At 43.5% G+C, this 16690-nt stretch overlaps 1 protein-coding gene across 10 annotated transcripts in view; it reads left to right on the top strand.

Annotated features, from left to right (window-relative positions):
• The window catches only part of RIMKLB (ribosomal modification protein rimK like family member B), a 171211-nt gene that overhangs the window by 98298 nt on the left and 56223 nt on the right, over positions 1-16690 (top strand). Inside the window, exon 1 of one of the 10 annotated variants that reach the window (XM_072799164.1) lies at positions 3369-3467. The exons of 7 other annotated variants lie outside the window; for them this stretch is intronic. The gene's annotated coding sequence lies outside the window, so the exon portion shown is untranslated. Of the gene's footprint in view, positions 1-3368; positions 3511-3539; positions 3801-16690 lie in introns of those variants that run through there. 2 more of the 10 variants (XM_072799165.1, XM_072799160.1) reach the window with 2 other exon arrangements.

Here is a 16690-nt window from a genome sequence, read left to right as displayed (position 1 = left end):
ACAAAATCTTTAAAAAAAAAAAAAAAAAAAGAACATAGTTCTGTTTGGGGCACCTCAGTGGCTCAGTTGATTAAGTGTCAGACTCTTGGTTTTGGCTTGGGTCATGATCTCAGAGTTGTGAGGTGGAGTCTGCCTTGGGCTCCGTGCTCAGAAGGGAGTCTATTTGAGGATTCTTTCTCTCTCTCTCCTGCCTCTCCCCCTCCCTGTGTGCCCATGCACATACTCTCTCTTTTCTTTAAAATAGATAAAACCAAAACAAACAAACAAAAAACATAGTTCTGTTTTTTTTTTTTTGTTTGTTTGTTTCTTTCTGACTACCTTAAGTGGAAAGCAATGTTGTATACATTATGAATTTCTTTGGTTGTATCTGGCACATAATGACAGTACATGAATACATAGCATTTAAAATTTTTTTTTATTTTTTAATTTTTTAAAAAAAGATTCTATTTATTTATTCATGAGAGACCCAGAAAGGCAGAGACAAAGGCAGGGGGGGAGAAGCAGGCTCCCTGCAGGGAGCCCAATGTGGGACTCAATCCCAGGTCTCTAGGGATCAGGAACCTGAGCTGAAGGCAGATGCTCAACCACTGAGCCACCCAGGTACCCCGATAGCATTTTTTTTAAAGGCAAGTGGTCAGTGAATTAATAGTCTAATACTCCCTACCCACAGTTTCATCCTTTTTCTGGGTGATACATGGTTACCCCAAATTGAGTTTCTTAAAATTAGGACTGAAAGATAGGCTACGTTTTATTGATAATCTGCGGGGCCAATCATGCAACCTTCTCCCTCTGTCAATTTTCCCATTTATCTTTGACCAGATTCTCATTGTATTAGTATCTCTGTGATCAAGGAAGCTTGATCACAAAATGCTTCTCTTTTGTCTTTAGGTTGAATATACTTTGTTTCAGGAGACTGAATATCAGGGTGGAAATAAATAGCAACATTTTAGCTCTGTAGACTTTACCCCCTTTCTTCTTCTTTTTTAATTTTTATTTATTTATGATAGTCACAGAGAGAGAGAGAGAGAGAGGCAGAGACATAGGCAGAGGGAGAAGCAGGCTCCATGCAGGGAGCCCGAATGTGGGACTCGATCCCGGGTCTTCAGGATCGCGCCCTGGGCCAAAGGCAGGCACTAAACCGCTGCGCCACCCAGGGATCCCACCCCCTTTCTTCTTTAGGTAGTGTGTCATGTAGCACATTTATTTCTCTAACTGTGTCCTTTGTGAAAACTGTTCACTATCCTAGGTTACTCTCGGTGGCAAAATACAGCAGTAGTATACACTTAAAATACCGTTTGCTTTGTGCTGAGCATTAAGTCCTATACACTTTTTTTTTTTTAATTTTTATTTATTTATGATAGTCATACAGAGAGAGAGAGAGAGAGAGAGGCAGAGACACAGGCAGAGGGAGAAGCAGGCTCCATGCACCGGGAGCCCGATGTGGGATTCGATCCCGGGTCTCCAGGATCGCGCCCTGGGCCAAAGGCAGGCGCTAAACCGCTGTGCCACCCTGGGATCCCAAGTCCTATACACTTACTGGGTCATTTACTCCTTATCAATTCAATGAAGTAATTAGTTCTATTTTTTTTTTTTTTAAGATCTTATTTATTTAAGAGAGGGAGCAACTACAAGCCGGGGAGAGGAACAGAGGGAGACGGAGAAGCAGACTCCTCCTTGAGCAGAGAGCTGTAAGGGGGGGGGGGGCGGGAAGTAGGGTTGGATCCTGGATTCTAGTGACCTGAGGGAAGGCCAGGCACCTAACTGACTGAGCCACCCAGGGCGGTGACTACTTTTAAAGTTTCTATCAAATATTTTTATAGATAACTTGTGCAATCAAGTATATTAAGATACAGAGAAGTCAGGGTACTTTTATTATTATTTTTTTAAAGATTTATTCATGAGAGACAGAGAGGCAGAGACATAGGCAGAGGGAGAAGCAGGCTCCCTGTGGGGAGCCTGATGCAGCAAGACTCAATCCCAGGATCCTGGGATCACCACCTAAGCCAAAGGCAGATGCTCAACCACGGAGCCTCCCAGGTGCCCCGAGGTCAAGGTACTTTAGAAGATCACTTAAGTAAGTGAAACTACAAGTCTGGTCCAGTCCCACAAGTTACCGCTCTGGGTTATGCTCTATCTCTTAAAAGACTAAGTACTGAGTGAAATCAGAGGGGGGGAGGGGGGGAGGCAGACCAAAAAGATTGGGAAAGAGGAGCGCTGAAAGGAATTTGTTGGCTGAGGCTGCTCAGAATGGAATGTGACTCAAGAAGGCAAACTGGTTAGGACATTTATTGTATCTCCTATCTGGGATCTCTGGTGATAATAAATGAATAAGGTTATTTGGAAATGAATTTGCCATGTAAAGTATCATGGTCATCTGTTGCATGGTTTCATTCTTCATGATCTAGAAAACCCAACAGTAAGTAACATAGCTGAACACACTCATTGCTAGCTTCCTTTGGACCATCAGTTTATTTTTATAGACAGCTTGGATTTTCAAAATGCTCCTAAATAGATTTCGTTCTCACAGCAACCTTGGAACAGACTCTAGGCTTTTTATAACAAAGGCTCAGAGGAAGTTAAGGAACTGATTTGCCCGAGGTCAGTGCTGGCTTCCAAGGAGCGAAGCTGGCTGGACCACACTACCCTGTCTGTATCTTTTAACCCCCTTCAAGCCCTGAAAATATGATGTACTGTAGTTTCAAAAATCTGCCCCACGTCGTACAGAGGCAAGATCTTTATTCCGCACACGGATAAAAGGATCTTCCAGGTATTGATCTTTGTTCCTCGTCTTGCCTCCGGGCGCGGGCTCGGGCGCCGCCAGGGCTGCGCGGGAGGTGGGCCGGGCCGGGCCGGGCCGGGCCGGAGCCCGAGGCGGGGACCGCAGGCAGCACACGGCCCCCGCGAGGCTTGAGGGCCGGCGTCAGGGTTCAAAGTGTGGACGAATGGGGCCCCAGGAGGGAACGTGAGGGCGAGGAGGGTGGACAACGGAAGGCATCAATCTCGCGGTTCCAGCTGGGAACAAGCCTCGCCCCCCCACCCGTTTCCTTTCCTCGGTGAGGACGGTTTGGCGGCGGGTGGGGAAAGCGCGTCCTCGAAGCGCTCTCGCGCTCCCATCGCCCTCCCGGCGCGCGCGCCCCGTCGCGCCTCCGGCACCCGAGAGGCCGGCGATGGCTGCGAGAGCGGACGCGGAGCCCGGGGGGCGGGTCCCGCCGCAGGTGTCGGATCCGCTAGGCCCGGCTCGGCGGGCTGGCCCGGCCCCTCGGCCCGCCGGCCGCCGCCCCCTGCCCGCCGCCCCCCCCGCCCGCCGCGCCGCCGCGCCTGGGGGGCGGGGCCGGGGCCGGGGCGCGCGAGGGTCCTCTGCACGCGGGCGGGCGGCGCGCGGCGCCTCGGTCTGGGGAGCGCGAGGCGGTCTCCGCCGGCGTCGCGCGCGCTGTGTGTGAGCGGGGTCGCGCGCGCGCGCACTACAGGCGAGTGAGGGAGCGAGGAGCGAGGAGCGAGGAGCGGCCGGGTGTGAGTGTGTGCGGGGGTGGGGGCGAGTGTGTGCGGGGGTGGGGGCGAGGGGGAGCCAGACCGACCGCGAGGCCGTGAGAAAGGGGGCGAGTGTGCGAGGGCGCCGGGCCTGGCTGCGGGAGCCGCGGTGGCGGAGGAGAAAGGAGGCGGCTCCCGGCATCCCGACCCCCTCCCCCTCCCCGTCCCCATCTCCTTGTCGGACTTCCAGCCCGCCCGGCCGCCCGCGGTTCCCTCGGAGGCCCCAGCCGGGCTCCGCCGGCCGAGAGCCAGGGAGGAGCCGCCGTCCCCAGGTGAGCGGTGCGGGTGGCTTCCCTCCCCAGGTGGAGCGGCGTGAGGCGGAGGCGCGCCCCTCCCCCCAGCGGGCGACTGCAGCCGGAGGGACTCGGCGACGAGACGGGGCTCGGCCGGGGCCGGCGGAGGCCGGGGGTCGCTGCGCGGCGGGAGGCGGCGGGAGGCGGCGGGGAGCCCGGCCGGGGCGTGTGCGGGGAGGAGGCTGGTGAAGCCGTGGCCGTGTGACGGGGGGACTGTGGGAGCGAGGCAGCGCCCTCGGGCGTCGAGTGTGCCTCCCCCAGTCTGAGGGGGTGTGGTGGCCCTGCGAGTGCTGGTCGGAGTAGAACACGCGTGCGGCCAACCTGTCCTTGAGAGTGTGGTGATCTCCTACCCCTGCCTCCATCAGACATTCCTGCGGTGTGACCGGGGGAAGAGGCTGTGCTGCCGATTGTACTGCACTTAGGATGGCTTAAATGCCCGGTTTTCCTCCTGACACGTAAGATTGTAGAAAGTGTGACAGTCGTTCCTCTTTCTCTTTTGACAGTCCTCTGAGTGAGAAGGAGCTGACAAATAATCGCCTATTTGAATCTTTTTTTTTTTTTTTGTAAGCATTTGACCACGATGCACACCTTGCCTCTCCATCCCCTCCCTTAAAAAAACCCCAAAGAGAAGATAATAACTTCAGATTTGCCTTACTAATGTATCCTTATCTCTGATTGCAGATTTGTAATCCCCAGTATTTTATCCCATTTGTGGGTTTGAAGAGAGATGGGGCCTTAATTGTATTCAGTGAGTGAGGTTATTATGCTAACCGTGTTGAATGTGACTTCGGTGTAAATTCTTTCAGCTTGCTGTTATTTTCCCATTAATTACATAAATTGTTCCCACGTCTTTCTTTCGGGAGTTGGGCTAAATTCTAAACCTGTATGGAAAATACACGGGGCAGTCTAATATGGGAGACACTCCTTTTTTGTGGACTTGACGTTTATTATATTTAACGAAACTCTTATTTGTTAACCATTAGAATTTAAATGCTCTGTAGATCTCATTTCTTTCACATTTAAAGGTCATTTTTTCCTGTTTTTTAGAGAAAGAATTCATTGTCAAAATACTTTAAGATATTTATTTGGAATAAAACAGTCTGAAATTCCAGTCATAAGGATTGAGCATTTATTTACTAACTTTTAGAATGACAACTTGTAATTTTAGAGTCATAGTTAAATTTCTTTTCTAATGCTTACCGGGTTATTTGGTTAGTGTGTTAAAGGGGAGGAGACCTATCTTGTTTAGAGGTAATTTTATTTCTATCTTTGTGTTAAAGGGGAGGAGACCTATCTTGTTTAGAGGTAATTTTATTTCTATCTTTGTCAGTGCAATTAATTTCCTTCTTTTATGCAGTACATTTAGTTGTTAGTTTGGCAAGATGGCTGTTGATGTTTTCATCTTTTTCTGTCTGCTTTTTTTTTTTCCCTCTCTTGCTTTCCTCTTACCCCCACCAGGTGTTGGAGTCTGCTTGTAGGGGAGGGGGGCATTCTGTGTTTCTGAGAACAGAGAGCCAAGAGGGGGAGCAGCAAATTCAGTCACTTAGAATCCTCCACTCAGTGAAGATCCTTTTTTCTGTTCCCGCCTTTCCCCCTGCAGGGGGTAAGGAGTTGTTTATTTCTAATCTTTACACTTTGGGCTACCAGCTAAAATTCCACTTAGGTTTCTGGTGAATATCTTTAAAAAAATTTTTTTTTCATTTTCTTTGATTGTCTTGAATTCAGTAGCATCTGAGGATGGAGGGGACAGTGACAACAATAAATTTCCCTTTTTTCCTTTTCCTTTTCCTTCTCATTGAGTCCCCTTTTCCTCTCCAGAGCAATGTTTTATAAATCCTTTACCCCTTTTTAGCCATATCATGAAGAAACAAACTAAAGAGAATATATATATATTTTTAACTCAGACCAATGAATGTCAACCAGCCTTCAGTCATTAGTGTGTTGGAGCACAGGATAAAACATGGCTTTAAAAAAAAATCTCTCTCAATTCTTGATTTCCTCAGTTTGTATCCACCTGGGATTTGCTACTGGGGTAAGTCACTAGCCGGATTTCTCAACTTCTCCCTTCCCTATGAGCTGAAAGACTGAACATCATAAACACTGGATGGGGTTGGGGGGGGAGGAGAGAGATCACAGCCAGTTGTTCCACAGTTTGAGAAGTAGCTTTTATCATCTTCCTCTGGGAAGCAGGCAAAGACTCCTAAACTGAGTGAAAATGGGTGGAGGAAGAACTTCTGTACCCAGGAACATGTGAAGAGTGAGAAAAACAAACACACACACACACAAAAGAAGGGTGAGTTTTGTGTTTGTTACTGGGGGTGTAGTTTAGTGATGTGGATTTGTAGAGTTTATGGCATGTTAGCTTACAGAATATTCTCTGCAAGTGGGATTAAGTCATAAGCATATGGGAAAAGAGCCTTGAGAAATTAGAATCTAATGTTATTTTAAAATCTGGGAGTAGATTGTGATAAGAATAATGAAAATATTTTAATGTTAACTGTACTGCCATGTGCAGTTTCAAGAGGTTGAATAGGAGAGATTAGGTACAGATGTTGGGGAAATTGTCTTTCATTATTTGGGAATTTTCCTGCTTGTCATATTAAGAGCTGTTAAATGGTAACACACTACCTCAAAATACCTGTGCATAGTATATTTTAGATTCATGTACCATATGCGTCTGTGTACATATTAGGTTTGCAGATAAGAACTGACTTTCTGGCTTCATAACTCCTACTATGGTATTTTTACAATGTTTTCTTTTCCAATGTTTTTTTCCTTTCAAAATTGGCTTGAAGGACAAAAGCTACAGAGCTAGTCAGCTCTACTCCCTTAGAGCCTGGTCTGCATAGAACCCATCTGCTTATATCTTTTTTATTCCTTTTACTAAAATTATAAGTTTTTTTTTCCTTCTGACTTTGTTAGCAAAGCTAATTATTTAAGGATAAATTGTATAACAACGATGGAAAGTAGCATTAGGCTTTTTTTTTTTTTTAAGATTTTATTTATTCATTCATGAGACACACACAACAGAGAGAGAGAGAGAGGCAGAGACACAGGCAGAGGGAGAAGCAGGCTCCATGCAGGGAGCCTGATGTGAGACTCCTTCCTGGGTCTCCAGGATCACGCCCTGGGCTGAAGGCGGCGCTAAACCACTGAGCCACCCAGGCTGCCCGGGTTGTTTTTTTATGAGAAATTGAAAAGACAAATTAGGAATTTAAAACATTTTATTTATTTGAGAGAGAGAAAGGGGGGAAGTAGTGGGAGAGAATTTTCAAGCAGATTCCCTCCAGTGCAGAGCCCAACTCCTGTCTCTATCCTATGACCCATGAGATCATGACCTGAGCTGAAAAGCCAAGAGTCACCACCAATCAAGCCACCCAGGCATCTTGATAAATTATGAATTTTTACAGCTATGTTTAGATGGTGGTACACATTGGCCTGGTATTAGATATTGAAAATAGCTATGATTTTTTTGATACTGTCTTACGGTTCAGTGTAACAGACTCCTTTAAAATAATTTCTAACCCCTAACCGTAACATTTGTCTCTCAAACATGAGGTTCTATGTTACCTGCTAAGGATAATAGAGAACAAAATGGAGATTCTGAAAAAAAAAAAAAAAAAAATGGAGATTCTGTCTTCATGGAGTTCACAATCTAATTTCATTGATCATTGTTCTTTTCATCTGGTGGTGTGTTCTCCCAGCAGTGTCTGGAGGAATCTACTAGATTCTTCTAAAATGTGTACAATTTGTCAATTGATGAAGTAAAATTTGTATAAGCATTGATACGCCTAAATAATTTTTGCAGCCCTTTCAAAAGTGGTAGTAAATCATCAAGTTGTGACCAATAAAAAAAAATTCTACAATTGTTGAATCACTCAGGTGTCTTGTAACACCTGAAACTAATATAAAACTGTGTTAACTGGAATTAAAATTAAAAAAATTCCAAACATACCCCTTAAATGTTTTTACTTTATTCAGCTCCTTACTTTCCCTTTCTCTCTCCTCTTCCCTTTTTAACCTTTTTGATATTAGCTCTTGGATTCATGTTCTTAGGAATAAAGAGATAAGATCTCCAAAATGGAACATGGATTTCTTTTCTTTTTTTTTTTTTTTTGGTACATGGATTTCTAGGTTAGATTATAGCAATTCTCTTTTACTGCTCTGCTGTCCCATATTTGGCAGCTTTTCAGACGTTGATAGTTGTGTTTTTGTTTTAAAGATTTTATTCATGAGAGAGAGACAGGGGCAGAGACATAGGCAGAGGGGAGACAGGAGCCCTATGTGGAACTGGATCCCAAGACCCTGAAATCAGGACCTGAGCCAAAGGCAGACAAACTCTACCACTGAGCCAGCCAGGTGCTCCCAGACATTGATAGTACATCTTGGAAATTCATGCAGGTTTGTCTAAATAGCAAACTTGAAATCTTCCTGAGTTCTTAGTTAGCTTATTCCTTTGACATGTGATTTAGTTAGCTGTATCTATAAAGTCTTCAGCTTGAGTGTATTAATCTGTTTCTCAACTCCTTCTTCTTTTTTTTAAAGATTTCGTTTATTCATGAGAGGCACAGAGAGGCAGACATAGGCAGAGGAGGAAGCAGGCTCCCTGCTGTGCCGGGAGCCTGATGCAGGACTGGGTGCCAGGACCTTGGGATCATGACCTGAGCCAAAAGCAGATGCTAAACCACTGAGCCACCCAGGTGCCCCCAACTCATATTTCAAAATAAGGTCCAGAAAGAAAATATGGGAAAGAAGGCCCAACATTTAGCATGTTAAGCATGATGAATTTTTTTAAAAGATTTTTTTTAAAAATAATATTCCAAGTTGGAGCTCTAACCTCACAACCCTGAGCTCAAGAGTTGCATGGTCCACTGACTGAATCAGCCAGGCGTCCCTAAAACATGGTGAACTTTGAGCGGGCCACACTGCATAGTGTATCTCAGGACAGTTTTGCAAATTTTGTGCCATATTCCAGAGAGAGTTACTTTGATTTAACATTCCTGTATTAAGTGAAATCATTAGAAGTTTTATTTGGATTCCAGAGAAAACTTTTTTTTTTAAGAGAAAATATTTTTTCCAGAGAAAAGGCTTTTTTTTTTTTAAGATTTTATTTGGGACACCTGGGTGGCTCAGTGGTTAAGTGCCTGCCTTCAGCTCAGGGTGTGATCCCGGATTCCTGGGATTGAGTCCCACGTTGGACTCCCTATATGGAGCCTGCCTCTCCCTCTGCCTGTGTCTCTGCTCTTCGCCCCCCCCCCATCTCTCATGAATAAATAAATTAAATTTATTCATGAGAGACACAGAGAGAGGCAGAGGGGGGAGAAGCAGGCTCCATGCAGGAGCCTGACATGGGACTCGATCCTGGAACTCTAGAATCACATCCTGAGCTGAAGGCAGACGCTCAACTGCTGAGCCACCCAGGCATCATCCTGAGACAACATTTTTTATCTTATTTTATTTTATTTTTTAATTTTTTTTAAAGATTTATTTATTTATGATAGACAGAGGGGGGCGCAGAGACACAGGAGGAGGGAGAAGCAGGCTCCATGACGGGAGCCCGACGTGGGACTCGATCCTGGGACTCCAGAATCGCGCCCTGGGCCAAAGGCGGGCGCTAAACCACTGAGCCACCCAGGGATCCCCGAGGCAACTTTTTTTTTTTTTTTTTCTTTAGACAACGTTTTTTAAAGAATATTTTTTAAGTAATCTTTACATCCAACATGGGGCTCAAACGCACAATGCAGAGATTAAGAGTGTCATGTTCCACTGACTGAACAGCCAGGTGCTCCATCCAGAAAAAACGTTTTAAAAAAGTTTAATCAGTTTTATAGAGTGCTTGCTTCGGCAGCACGTATACTAATTAGTTTTAGACCACAAACTATTTTGGGAAATTTAGTAACAGAACTACAGGTAATCCAAGGTAACAGTTTTCTGATCCTTTAGATGAATATGTGTTAAATTTGCATGTTAATTTGCTCATGACATTTGTCTTATCCAGTTTTATTTTTACTGTCATAAAATACACACAGCATAAAATTTACCATCTTAATAATTTTTTAAGTATGCAGGTATTAACTATATACCTGTTAGTGGTGTTAACTATATATTCTTGTGCAACTGTCTACCATATTCATCTCTAGAACTCTTCATATTGCATAAACAAACTGTTTCCTAATAAAACTAAGTCTCGATTCCCCCAACACCCCAACCCCTGGCAACCACCATTCTATTTTCTGTGAATTTGGCTATTATATACTGATGCATAATCTCTTCCCAAGTTCATCCATGTGGTGTAGTATGTATTGGAATTTTTTTTATTTTTTATTTTTTTAAAAGATTTTATTTATTTATGAGAGACACAGAGAGAGAGGCAGAGACGCAGGCAGAGGAAGAAGCAGGCTCCATGCAGGAAGTCTGACGTGGGACTTGATCCTGGGTCCCCAGGATCAGGCCCTGGGTTGAAGGTGGCCCTAAACCGCTGAACCACCCAGGCTGCCCTGTATTGGAATTTAATTCCTTTTTAAGGCATTATATGTATATTCTGTATTTTACTCTTTTATTTTTTAATAAATTAATTTTTATTGGTGTTCAATTTACCAACATACAGAATAACACCCAGTGCTCATCCCGTCAAGTGTCCCCCTCAATGCCCGTCACCCACTCACCCCCACCCCCCCGCCCTCCTCCCCTTCCACCACCCCTAGTTCGTTTCCCAGAGTTAGGAGTCTTTATGTTCTGTCTCCCTTTCTGACATTTCCCACACATTTCTTCTCCCTTCCCTTCTATTCCCTTTCACTATTATTTATATTCCCCAAATGAATGAGAACATACACTGTTTGTCCTTCTCCAATTGACTTATTTCACTCAGCTGTATTTTACTCTTTTAGTCATCTTTTGATGAACACTTGGGTTGCTTTTACCTCTAGTTATTATAATGCTGCTGTGAACATGTGTGTGCAGACCCCTCTTTGTGAAGACTGCGTTCATTTCTTCTGGTTATATACCTAAAACTAGAATTACTAGGTCAATTGGTAATTCTGTTTTTAAGTTGTTTCTTTTTTTTTTTTTAAGATTTTATTTATTTATTCATGAGAGAGAGAGAGGCAGAGACAGGCAGAGGGAGAAGCAGGCTCTGTGCAGAGAGCCTGTTGTGGGACTCCATCCCTGGGACTCCAGGACCACGCCTTGGGCTGAAGGCGGCGCTAAACCACTGAGCCACCCAGGGATCCCAAGAGAATCCCTCTTATAAACAATACCACTACTTGCTGATGTCTGCAAACTTTGATGTTAAGGGAATAATTTCCTATAACTTTTGGGCAAGGTATGGTAGACTATACTTGTTAAGGTAAAGTTCTATGGCCTACAATAAAGAATTACCAAATATTGACATAAGCAAAAGAGGTAGTAGGTGGTCCAAGGTTATGGCACCACACAATTGTCTGGGATTCAAGTTCTAACAGGTAGCTGTGCTTTTCTTAGGGTTCACTCCTGTCCTCATAGTCCAGGTGGTAGTTAGTCCTGACATTTACATTCTAGGTAGCAGGATGGAAGAAGGGCAAAGGGGCAGCATATCTCTCAAATATGCATTTTTTTAAAAGATTTTATTTATTCATGAGAGACACATAGAGATGCAGAGACATAGGGAGAGGGAGAAGCAGGCTTCTCATTGAATAAAATTTACTTATATGACTGCATCTTGTCTGCCATGGAGTGTATAGAATTTGAATTCACTCTGGACTTTATCACTTTGTAATTTTGCAAATCTAGACAAGGTTAACTAACATCTCTCCTGGAACAGCCTCACTTGCCAAATGAACACAATAATGCTTCAAGGGATGGTTGTGAAATGAGAAGCTACAAATTGCCTAACACAATATTTGGTATATATATGATCACTTACAATGTGGAATTCTTATATTTTTCCAGATTCCTTTCAGTGTCTTTAGGCATGGTAGAAAAAAGTAGAAAGAAATCGGAAAACCTGAAACCTATTTCTGGCTTAATTATTGTGGTAATTGTCCCCTCTCAGTCTTTGGATTCTAAGTTTATATGCTGTGTCTTTTTTTTTTAATTAATTTTTTTTTTTTTAATTTATTTATGATAGGCACACAGTGAGAGAGAGAGAGGCAGAGACACAGGCAGAGGGAGAAGCAGGCTCCATGCACCGGGAGCCCGATGTGGGATTCGATCCCGGGTCTCCAGGATCGCGCCCTGGGTCAAAGGCAGGCGCCAAACCGCTGCGCCACCCAGGGATCCCTTAATTAATTTTTAATTATTTTTATTGGAGTTCAATTTGCCAACATATAGCATATCTATATGCTGTGTCTTACCTGGAATAATTTTCCTAGTAGTAAGAGGTACCTTAATATCTTCAAATGGTACATTGTAATTGTGCTTTTTTCCCCTAGCGGAATAATTACCATTGGGAAGGGGTTCTCATGAGATAAATGAATGAATTACTTTATTTATGATTCCCATTTAATTAGCCCTGCCTAGACTATTGATAGATGACACTGACTTTGTTTTTTTTTAAGATTTTATTTAATTATTCATGAGAGACAGAGAGAGGAGAGACATAGAGGGAGAGATGACAGTGACTGTTATTGGTGTGTGTATCCAGAAGTTTGCATGGGAAAACTATCTCAAATGTAAAAGTGAATTTTCTTTGGATGTCTCCTTGTTAAAAAAAAAAACAAAAAACAAAAACAAAAACAAAACAAAAGAAAAACAGTAGCAGTTTATCAGTATTTATTTATTTATTTATTGTAGCATTTATTTAGTATCTGATATTTGCACATTGTTTTCCTTGATACTGTGGTGGAAATGAAGAAACAGGAAGAAAATTAGTTGATCTGAGTTTACATTACTCCTTTGTATATGTGGACATTTGCAAATGCTGTATTTTTCTGACTTATTTTTCTGACTGTTGGAGAATGAACTCTTTTCTTAAAAATACCTTACTGGGTAACCAAACCTATTCCTTTAAGTGTCGTGGGGAAAAAAAAGAACCATTTTACCTTTACAAGGGAGTCTTTAATGGCTTTTAAAACTGACTATAATCTGAAGTTTTTTATTTTTAAGAATCAGGACTATCATTTTATTGGTGGATTTTTGGTCTCCTGGACTGTGTAGATTTAGCGTTATGCTTTTGACTCTCATCAGTCCCCCCCCCCCCCCCCCCCCGGGTGTTCATGGATGGGATAAATAGAAAAAATAGATATGTTGGAGGAGGCACTGGCCTACTGGTTTCCACCTGACCCACAGGAAGGTGGCCTCCCAGGAGGGCCATAGATTGGAGGGGGGAGGGGAAGGGGGAGGGAAAGGGGGAGGGAACGCAGAGCCTCTGCCTTTGTGGTTGGAAAGTCTTTGTTGTTGGTATTCTTAGATGTGAATTCCAGTAGAGCAGCCTGATAAAGGCAAGCAACCCTGGGTGCCTGAGGATGGTCAGCTGCTCCACTACCTGTTGAAATAGAAGAGGACCATTGGGTAGCAAGAGTTGTGCTTTTTCTTTCTCTGGCAATAAACTGGTCTTTGGAGATCATTGTAAAATTATACTGGATAAAAAATTGGTTGGTGTCTCTTGAAGATACCAGCACCAATGAGATGGTAATTAACAAGCTGGAGGTTGTTAAGCTGACTTGCCCTTTTCAAGCTGGGGATGTCATCTACTTGATGTACATTGGAACACAATGTGGCATACCTCTGTGATTCTTTATATGAAAAGCAAGACAAATCTTTTGAAGCTGATAAAAATGTATTTCAGGGGCACCTGGGTAGCTCAGTGGTTGAGTGTCATCTGCATTTGGCTCAGGTTGTGATCCCAGGATCCTGGGATCGAATTCTGCATTGGGCTCCCCACAGGGAGCCTGCTTCTCCCTCTACCCATGTCTTTGCTGCGCTCTCTGTGTTTCTCATGAATAAATAAAATATTTTTAAAAATTGTATTCCGTATGAACAAAGGTATCTTGGTACAGGGCAACAAGGTCATGATCCCCAGATCTTGTCATATTGGCTGCCACTAGGTGGGCTTTGAGGAACACAGTCATTGACATTGATGTTGGAACTCTTCAAACTGGTGTCTACCTCTTTCATAGAGTTTTCTGTAGGGTGACAGCATTTCTCTAGTTTCAGATCTGGTTGTGCGGGTATCTCCTATGAAAGTATGTAGTCCCGTTGTGTCAAATGATGAGATCTCTAGCCTTGCTTCCAGATCATGAAGGCGAGAAAGAACATTATTTTCTTTGTTAGAATCCCAGGGTCAAGAGGATTTGGAGCCCATTAAAAAGAAAATGAAAGAGGGATCCCTGGGTGGCGCAGCGGTTTGGCGCCTGCCTTTGGCTCAGGGCGCGATCCTGGAGACCTGGGATCGAATCCCACGTCAGGCTCCCGATGCATGGAGCCTGCTTCTCCCTCTGCCTATGTCTCTGCCTCTCTCTCTCTCTCTCTCTCTGTATGACTATCATAAATAAATAAAAATTAAAAAAAAAAAAAAAAAAAAAAAAGAAAATGAAAGAAAGAAAAAAAAAGAAGAAAATGAAAGGAGGGAAACCTGGGTGGCTTAGTCACTTAAGCATCTGCCTTTGGCTCATTCATGATCCCACAGTCCTGGGATCGAGCCCCACTGTTGGACTTCCTGCTGGACAGGGAGTCTTCTCCTTTTTTTGCCCCTCTCCCCTGCTCTTGCTCTCTCTCTAAATAAAATAAAAAATATGTATTTATTTTTTAAAAAAGATGTATTTATTCATGAAAGACCGAGAGAGAGTCAGAGACATAGAGAGAGAAGCAGGCTTCTCGCAGAGAGCCTGATGTGGGATTTGGTCCCCGCACCGGGATCATGTCCTGAGCCAAAGGCAGACACTCAACCACTGAGCCACCTAGGGGTCCCAGAAATCTGTAAAAAAAAAAAATAAAGGAGATGGGGAGGCTAACCTGAACTTGGCTGTTGTCAGTTACATACTAGTGTGGAAACACCCAAAGATTATGCAAGGGTATTAGAGCTGCAGCCATGAAGCCAGACATGGTGATGCTCACGTGCATGATCTATCGGGAGTTGCTGCACAACTACATGAGACTGTAGCCCAGGTGTGTGTTTGTCTGATTATAAAATGATTAAAAAACATCATGTATTACTCTTGTGGCTTGGGCATTTTCTATGACTTGTCACATCAGTATTGGCAAGCATTTCTGCTTCCCAGTTGCCAGTGGTTGTAACATCCTATCCTGATTTCTGTTGGGACCTGATTTCTGTTGTACTCATTCAGTACACATTCACGCAGTAAAATTCAGTCATACTGGTCAACAAATGATGTTTAAGACCCAGGTGTCAGGGAAGGCACCAAGATGGCTCCAGAGTATTGGAGTATTGGCTCCATTGACAGGGTGTTTCCAAAACAACTCGGTCTAAATGGGTCATTTTTACAGTGCCCCTTTCAAGGGAAACTGGGGATCTCTACATTAGGTACTCTGGTGCGACTTTCCTTTTGTGGAGCTTTTCCTTTGAAACTTCTCAATGACGACATCTTCCACAGCTGCAGGTCACACTTGTGTGTATCTCCCATGTTATTTTATTCCTTCCCTGCTTTCCCGTGATTGATGCCTTTGAGACCCTGGGTTGTGGGGCAGATGGGTGAGTGTTGTAGTCATAGCAGGCCACGGTTGTGGGGGGGGTGCTGTGTGTGTGTGTGTGTGTGTGGGGGGGTGGCTCATTTGGCTTATGATGTTCTAGTCTAATTGTGTGCATCATGTTAAGGGTGGAGTAGGCCCTTCTGACTGAGAACCTGGAGAATGCATGACTGGTGTATGAGGGACCACTTCTAAGTTTTGTAATGCTGGAAGCTGTTCATCTGAATGGCCGTTGCTTCCCTTAGTTCTTAGCCTTGTTCTTTTTTCTATGTTACATTTGCCATTAGGATTTTTTTGGTGGGGGGGATTTTTGTTTAGGTAGGCTCCTTGCCCAATGTGAGGATTGAACTCACAACCGAGGTCAACAGTCGCATTCTTTACTGACTGAGCCAGCCAGAGACCTTGGGAATTTCAATTTTGTAAAAAGTTTTCTTTCTTTTCTTCTCTTTCTTTTCTTTTCTTTTCTTTTCTTTTCTTTTCTTTCTTTCTTTCTTTCTTTCTTTCTTTCTTTCTTTCTTTCTTTCTTTCTTTCTTTCTTTCTTTCTTTCTTTCAAATCACCTGTTAGTAAAACTTTTAACTTTTTGCTTCTTAGGAAAATAATTTTCAACTGTCGTCTTGTTCATGATACAAGCTCTTGTTCATGATGTAAACTCTGAGAAGCAGCACTATTTCTGGAAGAATGTCCTTTTTTATATTCTAGTAAACAATCTGTGTTTGTTTAAAAAATTTAAAGTAAGCATAAAAACATTGAGTAAGAGCATGCTATCCCCTGACTGAAATAAATTTTAGTGAATGGACCCCAATGTTTATTTTTTGAAAGTTTTTTCCCATATTCTTGAACTATTAATTTTTATTAAATTTGCTATATAAATGACTTTAGTGTTGCTACTCCTCTAATAACACAGGTGTTACTCTCTCATTATTTAATACATTCTTGGGGGTGCTTGGGTGGCTCAGTTGGTTAAAAGTCTGCCTTCAGCTCAGGTCCTGGGATCGAGCCCCACATTGGGCTCCCTGCTCAGTGGGGAGTCTGCTTGTACCTTTCCCTCTGCTCTCTCAAATAAATAAAATCTTTTTTTTTTTTTAATTTTTATTTATTTATGATAGTCACACAGAGAGAGAGAGAGAGAGAGAGAGAGGCAGAGACATAGGCAGAGGGAGAAGCAGGCTCCATGCACTGGGAGCCCGACGTGGGATTTGATCCCGGGTCTCCAGGATCGCGCTCTGGGCCAAAGGCAGGTGTTAC

The sequence above is a fragment of the Canis lupus genome, chromosome 25, assembly GCF_048164855.1.
Source record: "Canis lupus baileyi chromosome 25, mCanLup2.hap1, whole genome shotgun sequence".
Classification (NCBI taxonomy): Eukaryota; Metazoa; Chordata; class Mammalia; order Carnivora; family Canidae; genus Canis; species Canis lupus.
The sequence above is the reverse complement of the archived record's forward strand: the minus strand, read 5'-3'. Positions and strand labels throughout refer to the sequence as shown.